The sequence below is a fragment of the Coffea eugenioides genome, chromosome 1, assembly GCF_003713205.1.
Source record: "Coffea eugenioides isolate CCC68of chromosome 1, Ceug_1.0, whole genome shotgun sequence".
Taxonomy (NCBI): Eukaryota; Viridiplantae; Streptophyta; class Magnoliopsida; order Gentianales; family Rubiaceae; genus Coffea; species Coffea eugenioides.
In genome coordinates, this window is record NC_040035.1 from 12,656,674 (window position 1) to 12,671,909 (window position 15,236).

The following is a 15,236-nucleotide window of genomic DNA, read 5'->3' on the forward strand; positions in this document are numbered from 1 at the left end:
GCTTTGATTCTGCATGGGTTTTCCTCATCAGCAATGAGCTAAACCCCTTTGTCTAGTCAAGGGGACAACTGAAGATTTGGTTCAACAATTACTGTGAGATCGAATTTATTTTAATTGTTTCCTCCATTTATTGGTATTCATATGTTTCCTGCTTTTAACTGTTATAGCTCTTGTGTATGATTGATTAGTGCGCAATAATTAATTATTCATATGGGCTATTTTGCTAAATAGGGGTAATTGAATCCGTAATTGTTCGTTATCTCTACCTCAGTAGCAACTGGCGTAATTGGGTTTATGTCAGGGGAGCATATGATCTAGTTTAAACAAACCCTCGTAGCGTGTTTGTTGGTTAGGATTGGGCCTTTCTAATTATTAATGCAATCTAGAGATTAAATTCCACGGTCGTACCTGGGGTTATTTTTGGGTTAGAGAAATAGCTAACGGTCGTACCTTAGCTATCGAGAAATTAAGGAAGGGTTGGTTGTTTATCGCGTGCATGGCAACTATAACTAATCTATTACTAAATGTTGGAATTATCTGTGAATCAATGATCAGTGCCTGAACCATTTCTGAAGTATACCCTTGGCTAGAGGTATCTTAATTATTTCTTTTACTTAATTATTTTCTGCAGTTAATTAATTTAGTTACTCTCATTTTCCAAAACCCCCCATACTTTGGACTCTAGAAGAAACGAATTATCCCCAGTCCCTGTGGATTCGACCCTACTCACCGCTATATACAGAATCTGTATTTTATTTGAGCAGGTATTTATTATTGCACAGGTTCGGCACCTGTCAAACATGTTAAGATCTGAATCCATTAATCTTAAGTGTTGAATTATAAAACAAGACCTTAGTTATCAATCGATGTACTTTGGGCCTTCTCCTTACATTACCATAAGCATCCTATCTTAGAATGTTTCTTACTATCAATTAATGTGAGATCTTCGCAGTAATCATGTTTTCAAAGTAATTCGCAGATGATTGACATACAAAGATGTTATATGCATGGAACTGCTGAATTTTCTTAGATGAATTTAATTTGTAAATAATAATCAATCTCATAACGACGACAAGTAAAATAGTATAGGCAATTACATTTTTCAACTATTATATCTGATGAATATTGAATGCATATTGAACCGAAGATAAAAGGGGAATCTAAAACTACCTGACAACTAAAATAAATTCTTCTCGTTGTCTGTGTCAAAGTTTCATTGCATCAAGGCATTCTTCCCTGCTGAACATACTCAACATAGTTTCGCGAATAATCTGTGACATTTTTGTACATCCTCCGGTTTTTGTTGCTGATTAGACCTTCAACCGGTTTGATTTCCCTTGTTGGTTCAAGAGCAAAGAACAAAGCCAGAGTCTTTCTCTCTCTTGTTCTGTTTGTTGCTACTCTATGTATGGGGCTCTTATATATCCCGTTAGTCATTATCTGCACAATAGTACAAGCCAACTTAGCAAACAAGAATGTAGATTTTTAAGGAAAGCAATGTACAGTAATATTTATACCATAAGCATATGACGAGTATCATTTTGTATTCTTTTTTTTTTTTTTTACGGAAACGATAGGAAATATATTGATTTCAAAAACAAGCTATATAAACTTGAGCAAAGGCCCATCACGAGCTTTACAATTGTGTCGTTTGACACAGAGGACTTAGATATTCCTCATCTTGCACTAATGTAGTAGCATACTTGCTAATTCTTCTCCCTAATCTATTACATTGGTTTTCAACCAAGCTGAATGAGCAGTTCATAAACAAAGCTTTGAGCATGTGAATGTCTTCCAATTGAGCAAAAAGTCTGATGTCTTGTGTCTTGTGAGTTCGCAGCATTCATAACAACTGAGCGGATGAAACTAGTAGATTAACATCTGGCCAAGGCTTTTCTCTGATTTTGCACAATGCTAATTTGAGCGCAGCAGTATAATCCAGTAAAATGTCACTTGCACTTCTGTCTTGCATGGCCCATGCAACGTGCACATTGTTGTCTTTTGTTGCCACTATGCCAATGCCAACAGTTTTGCTTTCCTTCAGCTGGCTCACCTCCACTTCAATTGTCATCTTGTTGCTGTGTATAATGTCACACGGTCCCTCTTCATCACTAGCTGATGTTTCCTGGCTGCTCACCCACTTCTCTCTACTTTTCACTTCAATGTACTCTATCCATTCTAGATGAGCTTTCTGTACAATGTCAAAAGGAGTCCTGCACTTGTTGTTAAAGACCTTCTCATTTCTGGCTTTCCACAGTTGCCAGAGGATGTTCACAGTAAGAGCTTGGTGCTGGTGACCTTCATTTCTGCTTGTTGCTTCCATTAGTCCACTCCACCATTTGTTGAAATTGCCTCTACTGTCAGCAATGCCATCCCACTGCACTGGTGCGAACCTTCATACTTCCTTTGCTGCATTGCAAAAGAAAAACAAGTGTTCTATGGTTTCCTCTCCTGCGCCACAGACTTGGCAAATTGGTTCCCCCATTCTGGTTCTATAGTATATGAGCTCGTTCACTGGTAGAGCTTGGTTCAGACATTTCCAAAGAAAGGTCTTGTGTTTACCCTTAATGTCCATTCTCCACATTTTGCTCCAATCTTTCTCCTTCTGTCCATTAAAGCTGGTTTCCCCTTGCCCTCTAGCTACTCCCCTTCCAATATTAGTAGTTTTCTCCTCCCCTACCAACATCTTGTAGGCTGACTTCACAGTGTAGTTTCCATTGGTGCTTGCTATCCAGTAATTGCTATCTGCCCTTCTTGCCATGCTTATTGGGATTTTGAGGATTTATTCAGCATCTTTGCCATTGAAAATACTGAAAATCAGTAGTCTATTCCACCTGAAGTTTGTTATCAGTTCTTTCACTTTGTTTAGGCAGCAGCTTTGGGGTTTAGGAGTAGTAGGTGTCCCTCCTTTGTTATTTGGGATCCAACAATCCTTCCAAATGTTGGTACTGCTACCATCCCCAATTTTCCGCCAAATTCCTTTCCCCACTTCATCTCTAACACTGGCCATACTCTTCCAAACCCATGAAGCAGTTGGGCTCACCTTACACTGGAATAATGATCTATCTGGAAAGTACTTTGCCTTCATAATTTTACTTAGCAATAAATTTGGGCATGTTACCAGCCTCTAGAGTTGCTTGCCAAGGAGAGCTTTATTAAAATTTTGCAGGTCCCTAAATCCCATTCCCCCTCTGCCTTTGTCCTTCGTAAGTTTTGACCAGGAACACCAATGCATCTTCTTTTTTCCCTTGTCTTCTCCCCACCAGTACCTTGCCATCATAGCACTAATATCTTTACAGAGTTTTCCTGGAAGTTTGAAATAGGACATGGCATACGTAGGCAAAGCCATTGTGATGGCTTTTAGTAGCACTTCCTTTCCTGCATTGCTGAACATTTTGTTTTTCCAGCTTGCCATCCTTTGTTGGCAATTATTTCTGATAAAACCAAACAGCTGCTCCTTCGTCCGTGTAATGACCATAGGCAGTCCAAGATATTTACCTTGGTTTACCATTTGGACATTTCCTAACTTTCTACACACAGCAACTTTCTCCCCCTCCGTTGTGTTCTTACTGAAGAACACGGATGATTTGTCATAGTTTACCATCTGACCAGAGCCTCTTTCATATATGGCTAGGATGTTCATGAGTTCCTCAGCTTGATCTGGGCTTGCCTTGCAAAAACTAAAGTATCATCAGCAAAAAACAAATGTGATATTGATGGGCCTCTTCTACTGATACTAATACCTGACATCAGTTTGCTTGCCTCGGCTCTTCACAGTAGGTTTGATAGACCCTCAGAACAAATTAAGAACAAATAGGGGGATAGAGGATCCCTTTGTCTTATACCTCTCTTGGGAGTGACATAGCCTTTCTGATCACCATTAATCTTGAACGAATATGAGACAGTTGACAAGCATTTCCATATCCAGTTTATCCATCTCTCTGAGAATCCCATTTTCTGCATGATTGCACCTAAGAATTTCCACTCAATCCTATCATAGGCTTTTGCCATGTCAAGTTTTAATGCCATACACCCTACTGAACCTTGTCTTTTGTTTTTCAGATAATGGAGATATTCATGGGACACAATGACATTATCTAATATTTGTCTCCCTAGGACAAAAGCTGCCTGGTTCTTACTTATACAACAGTCCAGATTATGTTTAAGTCTGTTGGCAAGCACTTTGGAAATGATTTTATACAACACATTGCAAAGACTTATGGGTCTATACTGTTTAAGATTGATTGGCATCTCAACTTTGGGAATCAAAGAGACAACCGTGTGGTTAAGAGACTTTAGCATGAAACTTGAGTGGAAAAAACTCTGGATAGCTGGAACAACATTAGACCTGATAACCCTCCAGAATTTTTGGAAAAATAGAGGTGTCATCCCATCAGGCTCAGGGGCTTTGTTGGGATGCATAGAAAAAAAATGCAGACTTACTCTCAGCCTCAGTGACAGTTCTAGTCAGATTTGCATTCGTTTGATCAGAAATTGTGTTTGGTATTCCCCTCAAGATATCCTCAACGCCTTCAGTGTCTTGACTATTAAAGAGTTTTTAGTAGTAGCTAGCCACTTCCTCTCCTAGTTCCTTCTCATTTGACGTCCATGATCCATCATCTCTTTGTACATTAACCATCCTATTCATTTTCCTTCTACCTTTGACACTAGCATGGAAAAACTGTGAATTTTTGTCTCCCTCCTTCAACCAAGTAACTCTAGATTTTTTAGACCAGTACATTTCCTCATTAGAGTAAGCTCTCTTAAGTTGAGTCTTAAGGTCATCCATAGCTCCTTTGTGAAACTCAGTAAAATCTCTAAGCCTCTCCATGTCTGCCTTGATTCTGTTAATCTCTTTCCTAGAGTTATGCTGAAAACTATTTTTCCACTTCAGAAGAGCCACTCTACAATTAGAAATCTTTCTAGTGACTTGGTACATTCTTGATCCTTCCACTTCAAATTTCCAAGCTTCCTCAACCACCTGTGTAATCCCTTCTTGCTGTATCCATCTTTTGTCAAAAATGAATTTTTTCCTTCTTTTGTCCTTTTCAGGTTCAGTATCAACCATAATCATACTATGATCTGAGCTGTAATTGTCGACATGTTTGCACCTTGTTTTGTCAAACATCTGGAACCAGGTATGAGTACAAAGCATTCTATCCAACCTTTGTTTAATTTCTCCTTCGTTTTCCCAGTTATTACACCAAGTCCAAAGATTTTCATCAAAACCTACATCGATCAGCTCATTATCAGGAATGAATTGCTTAAAATCTCTAAAGGTCCACTCTTCTCTTCTTCTTCCTCCCCATTTCTCTTCATTGGACACTATATCATTAAAATCTCCTGCAACTATCCACCTTTGTCCCCATAGTCTTTTTCTTTCATTCAACACTTTCTACTGATTCTTCCTAGTTGCTGCATCACAACTTGCATATACACCAATCAGCCACAAGTCGGAATGTTGACTGTGGTCCACTATATGAGCCTCAATGGTGAACGTTGTCTTATGTATTTCTGTAAATTTCACTTCCTGCTTCCAAAATAAGGCCATCCCCCCAGACCTATTCATAGACTCTACAATCGCACTATGATCAAAATTCAGCCTTTTCCTAGCAGTCTCCATATACTTGTCCCTATTCTTAGTTTCACACAAGAAAACAACACTTGGGGAGAGGAGGTTGCAAGCCTCCCTCAGCTGGTGAATTGTCAAGGGGCTTCCTGTACCTTGGTAATTCCACACCAGCACTCTCATTGTCCACTTGGGGACCCATTAAGGCTGGTCCCCCTCTCACCTTCAGCAATCTCTAACCGTATTTCCAAGGACTGATCCCTCTTATTCCTTTTTAAATTCAAGCACTCCCCTTCAGCTTCTTCCATTTCAGTATCCTCTTGATACGTTTTCCTCTTTCCTCTAGTCTCTATTGTCCTGACAGTTCCATCCGTTTCACCGAAAAGAGTCCTCTTCCTGCTCGGAGGCTTAAGTTGTCTTGTAATTCTAGCGTTCATCTTCTGGATAGCCACCTGTTTCCTCTCCTGTATCTCATTTTCTTCCTGCAGCATGTCTTCTATCCCCATGTCCCCCTCATCCACAATTACAACATTTCCTGCCTCTCTTCTCCTCTCCGTCTCAATGCTACATTGGTCTCCTGACCACATATCCTGTCATTCAGTAATGCTATTTGTCTCCATGACTTGTACCTCAATAGGTGCTGAAACTTTTGGATTTCTGCTTGTCCCCTCTAAGCTATCCTTCTGGCTCATTATACTTGGAATTGCTTGAGCGTCCCTTTCCTATCCTTCTATCACCTTGGTTGGCACCTCTTTTCTCATAACCCTTTGTTCATAGCCTCCTTTCGTGCTATTCTCCAAACCCTGAGGGTCCTCACTTCCTCCTTTTCGCACCAGTTCCCCATCCTTAAAACCCCACAGCACCTTATCTTGTCTTCCTCTACTTATAGTCTGTTCAGCCTGTGGAACTCCTTTATTCCAGTTACCTGGTCCGTATTGGTTATTTGATAGTCCTCTTCCTATGCTAGAAGAAGTTTTACAATTTCTCTCACTGTGTCCAATTATACCACACCCATAACAGAAGTTCAGGCACCGTTCATACTTGAAACTAATCCATTTCCCTACTCCACTAAGCTTTACTACTGATCCTCTCACCAGTGGACGGGAAACATCTACGATCACCAACATCTTCAAGTGCCTCCCTTCCTTTCCTCCCGTTTGGGGTATTATAACCTCCGTCACTTTTGGAAAAATGGATCCGATTTTCCACCCAACCTCTTTCGAGATCCAATGTACAGGAAGATTCCACACCTGTATCCACAAAAGAGCCAACTTAAAAGCACCATTGTCCTCCTCTATCCCATTATACCACCTTCTGAGTATCAATATTTGGCTATCTACTATCCAAGGTCTTCCATTCAAAATCCTCTCTTTATCAGTAGCACTCGGAATCATAAACTGAAACAAGTTAGGTTCTAACTCCATAACAGTCAACCCACGAGGATAGCCCCAAACCAGGCTTACAAAATTTTTCACCCCCACAAAATTAATCAGCTTCTCCCTTATCACTCTTCCTACCAGACTCAGCTGGCACTCCTAAATACCCGTGTTAGCATCTCCCAGTTCCAGAGCTGTACCTCCCAACTCTTGCTTGGAGAGTGCAAACCTCTGCATTATAGAAGCTAGTTCCTCTGCCATCGACGCTTTACCTCCCAGGAAAATATCAAACACAACTTTTGAGTTCAAAAGGAAAGCTTAACCAAGAGCTGATTCCGCCAAGCAAGAGAAAAGTCTGACCTTTACTAACCAAAAAGGACTACTACTCCTAAGACTTACACAAGCAGAAAATAAGACCTACAGCCACCAGAGGAAAAAAAATGAAGAAGAAAGAAAAGAGGAAGAGACAAGAAACACGATCGGACAAAGTTCAGCAGAGAGATGTTAACCCTTTACCTGTTAGAGCATATGGAACGGTCGAGTGGAAAGACTCTGTTTTTTGTTGCACCCATGCAGGTATGAGCTCTATTTTCATTACCAGTATGTTCTTCATTTGTCGGCCATAAATGATGTTGGTAGTTAAATGGTTTCGGACAAAAAATGCAGATTTGTCGCCGGTCCCTACATAATCTGATTTTGTTGGTAGCAAGGCATTTGGGAATTCAATGTCCCGGGTTTGTGAGCTTTTGAAAACTTTTTGAAACTGTCTGACCTTTCAGACATAAACTCCCACACCCAGGAAGAAGAAAGCACAACTCCCAAGAGAGAGAAAGGAGACTCCCAAGAGAGAGAAGTTTTTCTTGAGTATCATTTTGTATTCCACTCACCTATAAACGTCACCTAGTTGATCATACCATTAAAACCCATTTAAGTGCTTGTGATTGGAATAATTTGAAGGCAAGTGAGTGTAATGATCACAATTCTTAGTAGAAATAGTCAAGAAAATGTAGCACTGAAGGTAAGAGCAATCAAGATTCCAACCAATATTCTAGAAAATGGCACCGTAGTCAATATTGTGGCATTTTGAGTAAAAAAATGTCATAATTCACTCGTGTAAATACGTTGGCATGGCCTTTTTGATCACCTTGCTATTAGATGCAAACATAGTGTTAGGATCCAAGCGCGGAATAAACAACTATTGAGATATCAAGTGCACAACAATTTAATGAGGAACAAACCACAAGCATGAAAAATAGACGATACACAATATTTAACGTGGTTCGACTCCACCATTGAGCCTACATCCACAGAGAGAAACCTGTTCTTTATTATGAGAGGAAAATCCTATACAAGAATACAACTTGAACCCAAACTCAACCCTTGTATACCATCTTTCATCTCCCAAGAACCCTCTCTCACACCCTATGTATACGACTACATGATGCCCTTGTGTATCTCTTGTGTTTCTCTTTGTGTGTTTTTCAATCCACCTATTTATAGAGAACATTACTGCTAAAAAATCAAATAACAATTGGAAACCAATATTATTTCCTAAACTCATATAGAAATAGCATATAATTCCTACTAAATATGGTTTTACTTGACTACTATTTCAAGTAACTAAATCCAATTAGGAAACTAGTTACTTCCCACACCAAATAAGAAACTTAACTAAAAGAAATTAAACCAATTTTCTAACAAATCTCCACCTTGGTGAAAATTTCTTTTAGCAACCATTTGCCTTCAACTACCAAATAATATGGTACCAAACTACACACCCGAATCAATACAGTCCTGACACCAAATTGATTCAATCGGCAAATGAACATGTGTAGTTGCCCCGAGTCTAATCTCCTATTGACTCGCAAGAATGTGCCTCAATTCACCGTCTCCCTTTGCAGGATTTCTTCTCACTACCACTTGCAATCCGGGGTCCTCTTCTGTGAGCTCTAACCCTAACCATTGAGACAATCAAGTGGTAAAGTCACCATACTTCTTCCCAACCTCAGGACTGTCTCGCCACGTGTGGTTTCCAAGACTCTACCTAAAACGAAAAACTCGTAACTGTCAGAGTCTTCTGGTGCATAGAAATTAGATCTCCTTGTTTCTTTGGGACACGTGCCACACCACCCAAAAAATATAACCAAAATCTAAAATCCACTGGGATGAAATATCAACCGTTGGAGGTGTGAGAAAGTCTCCACCGATTCACGTCCAAAATCAATATTGGACTCCACCTTTTTCTTGACCCTTGAATCACCTGCCTAGATTCACCGTCAAGCATCTCTATACTTTTTGACTTTTCATCCTTCATCATCAATGCTTTTGTTAAGCCATTGAAACAAGGATACCACCCAATAAATTGTTCAATTGGTGACAGCTACCAATCCACTTGATCTCAATAGTTAACTAGGATCCAACCACGAACTTTGCTTTATTGCCCAGTCTCGCAATCTGAAGCTCTGATACCACTTGTTAGGGATTCAAGCGCGGAATAAACAACTATTGAGATATCAAGTGCACAACAATTTAATGAGGAACATGCCACAAGCTTGAAAGATAGACGACACACAATATTTAACGTGGTTCGACTCCACCATTGAGCCTACATCCACGGAGAGAAACATGTTCTTTATTATGAGAGGAAAATCCTATACAAGAATACAACTTGAATCCAAACTCAACCCTTGATACCATCTCATCTCCTAAGAGCGCTCTCTCACACCCCATGTATAAGACTACATGATGCCCTTGTGTATCTCTTGTGTTTCTCTTTGTGTGTTTTCCAACCCACCTATATATAGAGAACATTACTTCCAAAAAACCAAATAACAATTGGAAACCAATATTATTTCCTAAACTCATATAGAAATAGCATCTAATTCCTACTAAATAGGGCTTTACTTGACTACTACTTCAAGTAACTAAATCCAATTAGGAAACTAGTTACTTCCCACACCAAATAAGAAACTTAACTAAAAGAAATTAAACCAATTTTCTAACACTTAGCCACAAATTGAGATTTTAGTTTTAGAATATCATAAGAACTGGAAGTTGTACTAGTTTTTACAATTTTTTTTTTGGGTAAATGAAAAGTTTTGAGTCCAAGACTTCTCACTTGCTATCCCTCATCTTACCACCTAACCTAACACTACCTCCAACTAGAGATTCTACAAGTATTTAGGATATCAATCTAAGAAACTAAAATAAAACAGGACAATATAAAAAATTCTCATAAATGATAAGGTTTTCTGTCAAATGTACTCCTCCCACCAATTGATAAGTATTGTAGTCCCCCCAAAAATTAAGTATAATACATTGAATACACGGCCTCCTGTTTTCTTTTTCTTTCTTTTTTTCCTTTTGGCTGTTTAGTTATTTGCTTCGATATAACTAGAGAAATCAATTGGACTTTTTAATTTAGATCTTGACAAGCCAAAATTAGCTCGCCAAAAGGATAGCATTTGAGCTTTCGTTCTTTGGATTTTGGACTCAATTTGTGGGCCCATGCTCGACTCATTATGCATACTTATGCATAATTTATGTTTGAGATTTATATATTACCATATGACTGGAGTAGATTATTAATTTTTTACACTATAGTATGCATAATTATAGACAATATACATTATTATGTATATAATACATCTATGTATACAATATATAGTATTATATTATGTATATAATACTATATGGTCGGGATTTAGGTCCCGTTTGGGGTTGCGGTACTTTTGGTGAAAAAGCACTTTTAGGTGCTAAAAGTGCTTTGAAACGGTTTAGTAAACATTATCCCATAAAATTATGAGTAAAATTTGTGGTGTTAAAAACACTTTTAGCAAAAGGTCAAATTTAGTACTTTTAGAGTAATTTTTGTGATTTAAAAAATAAAACATTAAATTTAATCATTTTATCCTATATTATGAACCAAATAAAGAGATAAATAATTTTAAAAATTTTCAAATTACACATTATCTAATACAATAACTACTTATTCAACTATGTTTCCAAACAATATATTTAAAAGCACTTAAACAATTAATAAGTATTTTTATTAAAAGTTTTACTAGGGAAGTACTTTTCAATAAATTACCACAATCCCAAACAGGCTTTTAATCCAGCTGAGTTTAACGAAACTCCGACTCAACTCAAAATTAAATTGAGTTTAAAATTTAAGCCTTAGTTCTATCCAGTCGAATAAAACATGAGGCTGGACCCTTAAAATTTTGTCAAACCCAACTCCATTGACAGACCTAGATATAATATGTAAATTTTTTTCATTGAAGCTAGAAATAATACCTTTGAAAATCAGAAAGAAAGTTACCTCAAATTGATCACCAACATTAAAGACAATGTTATTGGGAGTAAGCGGAACTCGATACCACTGATCATCTTTCAAGACTTGAAGGCCTTCCACTTCTTTGTCTTGCAAGAGATAAGTGGTTCCTGATGCATCTTCATGCGTTTGGCAGCAAGTATGCGATCAGGCCATGGACATGGAGGGTAGAAGTTAAACCTTGCAAGGACTATGGGACTTTCACCAAATTGATCAAGAAAACAGTTTTCTTCCAAGTCAAGTGACTTTTCCATGGCCTTAACAATGATTTCATTCATCACCCGCAATCTTTCTGTGAATTCAATTAAGATTTCCCTGTCAAGTCAAGAAAAAAGTATTACATTTTCTAGAAATCAACCTAAAAAGTATTACGTCTACCTTTTTTTTTTTTTTTGCAACTTGTATATTTTTGTCCCATCTTTTAAGAGACTAACAAGTAAAAAGTTAGCCCATTTTTTTCTTTCATTTAACACCTTGAAATCACTAACTGTAGCCAGATAAATCCAATTTCAGAAGCTGCTAACACAATTAAGCAGATAAAATATGTATGCATACCTGCTTATTTCCTAGTTAGCACTGGTGTACTGGAAAATAGGACACATTCTTATGTGTTCTCGACGCAATTAGTTTCAGTCCAATTACGTTAATTGTTCGAGCATATAGGTTGATGGTAGCCAAATTCGTAATTTTGTGGCTCATAAGTGTTAAAATCAAAGTATGACAGAAAGATGGGGTCGGCAAATTAGGACATCTACTCAATAATAATTCCCTGTGTATAAGAGCAATAGTATGTCAAGAGTTTTTTTTATTCCGTGCTCTAAGACAGGTAAACAATAAGAGCTAGGTCGGTATACAGTTATCTGCAAAGGTTTGAATTTTCTTCTCTAAAATTTCTTCATTTTTAGAGGTGAATGATAATGTTTGAAATTTATAGTGGACTCACTCTCTCTATTTTGTTTGCCTATTCTGCACGGATTAGTAAAAACCTTATGCCAAAGTTGGCGGAGTGCTGACTAATTAAATCAGTCTTTTTTTTTTTGGTGGGGGGGGGGAGGAAGGGAGGTTCAATAGATTAGTTCCTAGCAACAACAAAAACCAGTGATTTACACTGAAATCCATATGTAGTATAGACTACGCCAAGTAAAAATTGTAATTCTATGGTGAGATGTGGCAGGTTTACCTAAAATTTTGAGGAAGGCAAGGCCATTTTTCGAATTTTCTGATACTCTCCGGGAGCACATGAAGATACAGCCGATCATTCCAATCAAGGGTTTGACGATCTGAATAGATTACATCATTCCCATAGCCGTCAATCCCGTTTTCATCCCTGGAATATGTCCTTTTCTCATCCAATGGAAGTTTGAAAAATTTTCGAGTGACTTCAAGCACTTCATCCAGAAATGAAGCACTCATTCCATGGTTAATTGCCTGAAATTCCAAGCACTACTTTTGTAAATGAATTGGTAAATATAGAAGAACAAATTGGTTTGGGGATCGATAGTCCTAATAGATTTAGTGAATGTTGCGATTCTTTGGATAAATGATTCTACATAGTTTTCCTTAGTGTTGTTTTCTTTCTTCTACCATATAGTATCTTGATGAATAGGGTCATTACTAATAATTTCATGTTACCGCATGGCTCTCTTAATATTTCAAAATATCCACATAATTTCCTTATAATTTTATGTGAAGTGAAAAATGGACAGAAAGCCCCTCAATTATACAATTGACTCAGACATCTAAAAATGTGCGTGATGATATTATAATATCCAAATTTATTCCCTATGATTTCACATAATATCCATTTAATCCTGCTCTAGTTTTGCACATACTCCATAAAAAACCCTATGATGTTATGCAAAGTGAGTAGACCATATATCTAAATAAATGTAAAATAAGTATTTCAATTAATGACAGCCCTATTTGGCAGATGAATTTTTTGTTAAGTTTTTCTCATACAAATTTTTTAACAACTTTAACTACAATAATCTCAAAAAAAAACTATCCAAAACTTTTAAAATACACACCCTATAATACCCAAAAACACACGAAAAACGTTTGAGTAAGAAATGAGACATTAATTAACTATTAGAGTGGAGGGGAAGCACATGGTATGGACTAAGAATCAACTTGTCGAGGGCTGAAGTTTTGAATAAACCTGAAAATAACCACACGACCTTAGAGCAGTCCGCAATCTCCTCAGTTCGCCTGCAGCCTCAAATGAAGAAGAGCTCAGAAGACTGGTATCAATAGTTGGAATCTCCAATATTGGAAGGGTGGTAGAAATGTTGCTTTCAGAGTCTTTGACGATGTAACTTGTAGGAGGGCTATTGGCTTTAATAGCCAATTCTTCCACTGCCAGGGCTTGATGTTCATCCGTGGATTCCATGCCGTTAATCCTATGCAGTTAAGGCAAAGTTTCTTGAGCGGGTTTAAATAAACAAATCCCAGGAAAATGCTGTGATCTCAGATTTTGTGCTTAGCACATAAAACATCAGCATTATAGACCATAGACTTGTACAGTACTTTGTTGAAATAATGCTTATGTAATTTGGCTTCATGGCTAACGACTTTGACTCTTTTTTGTTGGACAATAACACCAACTTGTAGATATGACTTATAAGCATCCACTTGATTCCCATGCGTAATTGACTTATGAATCCAGTTTGCAACAATTTACAATTGTTAGCACACTGAAAAGGGTTTCGGGGCCACTAGCGTGGAAATATTGTAATTGTTAGCGGGGAAACATTGTAATTGTTGAAAATTTTGGCACTGAAAAGGGTTTCGGGGCCACTAGCGTGGAAATATATTGTAATTGTTGAAAATTTTGGTACTGAAAAGGATTTCGGGTAAAAAAAAAGGGCTGGGACACCCCTAAGTGGAAAAAAAAAAAAGGATTTCGGGGCCACTAGTGTCACGCGCCAGCCTTTAAACTAAAGTAACCTTATCTTCTTTCAGTGGTAGAAAAGATAATGTTTTTGAATGGTTTTAATTTTGGTCAATATCACGAGTAAGTAAGTGCATGTTTATAAAATGATAGATCACTTATAGGAGAAAATTGAATACTAATTTTTTAGGAATAATTTCAGATACCTCCTTTGAGGTTTCTGACAATTTCACTAAACTCTTCTGAGATTTGAAAAATTACACCTACCTCTCTTGATTTGATAGTTTTAGTTACAAAACCTTAAAATAATATTGATTTGGTCAAATTTTAAAATGAATACCCAAAAATACCCTTGTGTAATGAGTTTTAATTTATTTTTCTATACAATTATAAGATTATCTAGTATAATTATAAAGAAAATGTGCCAAAATTTTCATATCCATACATACTATTTGATAAACAACTATAATAATAAGAATTAATTTTCTATACATTAACAGTGTATACACTTTCAATGTATATAAGATTAACTCTAATAATAATTTTATCACTATGATAGGATACCTTAGATGGTATTTTATTATGAATTTAGATTTATAAGATAGAAAAGAAAATATTGAAATAATTCATTTAGAGTTTATGAATTTTTTGAATAGTGGGATTATCATAATTTAATAGTGGTTTTGGGCTATTTCTTTTTTATTTATTGTTAATTTTAATACCAAAAAATAGGAAAAAAAGGATCAGTAAAAACATTGCATTATATATAAGTTAACTCATAAAAAGATCACTAATTCGACATTTGGTTATAATAGAAACTAAAGGGAATAGTAATATTTCTTCAATTTTATTGGCAAAAAATAAAAAAAATAAATAAGAAGAAAAAATAATAAAAAAATAATTTTAAAAGACATTCTAAGTATAAGCATACCAAACAAGAGAATTTCATTAAAATATTTAAGGGTAGTATTATCATTTTATTTTAAATGATAAGGGAGGTATGTGTAATTTTTAAAAACTTAAAGAAGCTAAATGAAATTGATAACAACCTCAAGGGAGGTTTCTAAA

General features: G+C 36.8%; 1 pseudogene; it reads right to left on the minus strand.

Moving 5' to 3' along the window:
• Window positions 1-1,221: 1,221 nt before the first annotated feature.
• Window positions 1,222-13,667, minus strand: LOC113768070 (annotated as a pseudogene).
• Between the last annotated feature and the right edge of the window lie 1,569 nt (window positions 13,668-15,236).